Here is a 3,494-nt window from a genome sequence, read left to right on the forward strand (position 1 = left end):
AACAGTTACTATGTGTCAGGCACTGTTCCAAACATATTAGGCCTCTCACAAGCAGCCAGCATAACCCCAATCACTTAAAACACCCTGAATGTCAGTTACGGCACCACTGGTAGTCAGCTTTTTACAAAATTGCATTTTTCGATTTGCAGCGTAGTATAGTGAAATATCATGAGCTCTGGAGTCAGTTTGCTTCCTCCATTTACTATTTGAACTCATAAAAATGAACTGCGTGGGGACTCAGTTTCCTCACCTTGAAACTGGATAGAGCACTTTCCTCCCTCCCCCGCCCATGAACAGGGGCCAAGGCAGGTGTCTGCCTGAGACAACCAAGGGTGTTAGAGCTGGAGCTCAGGTTCTCCAGGGAGAAATCTGGCAGGAGGTAGCAGTCTTAGTTGGCCAGGAGCACACAGAGAGGAGTGTAAATCATGTTCTTATTGAAGATAGTTACCAATGCGAGATTTACCACCTGATGATACCCCAGGGCTCATCCGTACCCTGGAAAACTAAAACCACCAACTCAGCATTTTGTTACTGCACAATCATTCCACTTGGACAAGAAAAGTGTTGGAATTCTAAGTTTTGATAAACACACACACACACACTCACACACACACACACACACACACACACACACACACACACAGATTGAATTTCCTCATCTCAACATACTTTAGGTGAGATGGAGAAGGCTAAACGGGTTTGCTAACATACACATTCCATTTTCTAAGTACAATTTACACTAGAATGGGGAATTTATAAATTGGGAAAATATCCTAGAAGGCCTTTGGAAAGGGATGGGATAGTTTGGGTTTAGAGTTCCCATTCACTGAGTAATACCAAAATGACTAATTTGTGTTTAGTCATTTTTTTGGAACCATTACAAATATATTCAAATACAAAAGTTACTCTTTACCATGGAAAACTGTGTGTCCTTACAATAATTTTTAAAGCATACCAACTTTGTTCATGGTCATTTTGTCTTTATTTGTATTCGTATCTTAACATTGGGGACAGAGACAAATATATAAATAAAATGAAATTAAAAAAACTTCAGACTCATAATAGTGAGTGTATTTTGATAAAAAACAATAATGAAGGGGCTAGATAGCCTGAAAAAAATCTCCCACTATAAACACCTAGAGTGTTGATATATTTTATACATCTTTTTAAATTTATGGCTCATTTAAACTCACAAAGAGGGTGGGAAATGGATGCCAAATCTTTAGTTGCTCAGGCCTTTTGAGATGTGGGTATTAAGGGGGGGTAGCAAGATGTGGAGTAGGAACTGAGACCCCAGATTAAAGCTGGGACTCCTGAAGGCCTGCTGTCTCGGGAAAAGTTTGCTGTATTATTCTCCATACATTTTTGTATGTCTGGAATATTTTATTATACTTTTTTAAGTTCTAGAAGGCATTAAAAGCATGGAAACTACATTTTCCCCCCTTAAGGGTCATATAAACTAATTCTCATTCACTTAATTAAATATTACAGTGAATTTTTATTTTAATAATTAAAAAAATCTTAATGTTATCTCGCAGTGGTATAATCAACACCAGGTAATTAGTTCTGAAGGACGGGGAGTGTGACATGGATGAGTCCACATACTGGCTATCTAAAGACAGAAACACTGGTATTTTCTTCCCAGGTTTGACAGCTCAACCAACATGAGTGGGGTACAGGCTCTTCTCAGGAATCGAACACATATAATACACGGGTTGGAGGCACTTCCTCCCCACTCCAGCATCCCATGTGTTACTGCTCTTTCTGTGCTGAGCTTCAAGCCTCCTCGGGCTATTTCCCGTCAGGGAAAACGATCCCCGTGCCAGTGCAGAGGACTCACCCAGGGAGGACAAGGGTTTGTTCTCCACGAAATTCTGGCTGTGTACGCTCTTCCTCAATGTGGCTTTGGTAGTGGAGCCACCTAGCAAAACTGAATGCACCTTTCCAGATCCAGTGTTTCCTTGGAGCATAGTGTGAAATAAGTAGGAGTGGGCACCAAAATGTTAGCATTGCTGAGGAGGCTGGATGTCCATTTGTTTTCTTAATAAGAACAGCAACCTGCATTATGTGCCAGGAGAATTCTAAACACTTTTAGTTTATCTCGTTTAATCCTCAGAACATTCCAGAAGAAAGATACAATCATTTCCATTTTAGAGATGAGGAAATTGAGGCTCAGAGATATTAAGTATCTTGCCAGCATATTAAGATGTTGACAGAGTTACTTGTGGAGCCAGGATTTGGACCAAGGCAGTTCATCTCCCCAAATACAGAGTTTTAGGCCTTTTATCTTTCAGTCATGAAGGAAGATGGTTTTGCCAAGCAGATGGATGGGTAGATAGGTTTCTTTCATCTTGGCTAACCTCAGGGTAAGTGCTAGGGAAATACCTAGCTTATATGAAAAGAATCTTTTAAAAAAAATACGGAATGCTTCATGAATTTGCGTGTCATCCTTGCGCAGGGGCCATGCTAATCTTCTCTGTATCGTTCCAATTTTAGTATATGTGCTGCCGAAGCGAGCACTGAAAAGAATCTTTTTGTCCTGGTTTTGATCTAGTTCCCTGGCAGGCTTGCTAAGATTTGTCTTAACGTGTACATTTCCCTTGCCAAAGCACACGTGGTATGTTTGGACATATGGTCTCATTTTTATGATCTTTTAACCTTTACATATTTTAAATACTTCATGGTGGGGTTAATTATTTGTGGTGACTAAGATTGGCAGCTGCTATGATGGGGCCATGTTTGGAATCCCTAAGGAATGAGAGGACGGATACCCTGTGGAACATACTTTCAAAGATAAACATATAAATGTAAAGGAGAAATTTCTGACACTCCGTAATGGACAGAGCCTAGTGGTAGCTCATGGGAAATCAATACATTTATTCTGAGACCTATCACTATAAATGGTTTTTAGATTCGCGTTACTCCATTTCCAACCTTTTTAAAAATGGATAAACACTGGGTAATCTGATTGCTTAGAAATGATCATTTAACGATTGTTTGTTTTTATACATTCTGAATACATAGTTGGGCTAGAAGAGGCAAAACACTGAAAACAGTACGACTGGCTAAAGGACTTCAAACCTACCGAGCCTTAAATATATGCTTCAGGTGACCTGATGGTGAGCTCTCTAACATCATGTTAAATTCTAAATAACGTTAAAGCAGTTTTAACCGCAAAATGGGATAGTATACCAAGGTCTTATCCTTCTAGAAATCCTTTGCCAAGGTGGCTATAATGAAATAAACAAAGTTGGTGAAGCACCAAGTGGAGGTACACTCTCCAAAGACCTTGTACAAACTGAAGCTGACGTGGCAAATGTAGAGGAGAGGGTCATCAGGCTGTAGTGCACAGCTTCCATGAGCCAAGACGATGGACATGAGTCCGCATTTAGAAGTGGCCAAGAGGCCAGATTCTGAGGTACAGTTTCCTGAGATTCGGATCCAGTGAACAAGGGTATGGGCCTAAATCCTGGCTGCCTACAAGGCTTGTTTCC

At 40.4% G+C, this 3,494-nt stretch overlaps 1 non-coding gene across 1 annotated transcript; it reads right to left on the minus strand.

Moving 5' to 3' along the window:
• Positions 1-2,413: 2,413 nt before the first annotated feature.
• Positions 2,414-2,520, minus strand: LOC141570972 (U6 spliceosomal RNA). Its single transcript, XR_012495397.1, has one exon. It is a non-coding gene; the product is annotated as a U6 spliceosomal RNA (small nuclear RNA).
• Positions 2,521-3,494: the final 974 nt, after the last annotated feature.

The sequence above is a fragment of the Rhinolophus sinicus genome, chromosome 3 (assembly GCF_057876585.1).
Source record: "Rhinolophus sinicus isolate RSI-liver-muscle chromosome 3, RSI-T2T, whole genome shotgun sequence".
NCBI classification, from domain to species: Eukaryota; Metazoa; Chordata; class Mammalia; order Chiroptera; family Rhinolophidae; genus Rhinolophus; species Rhinolophus sinicus.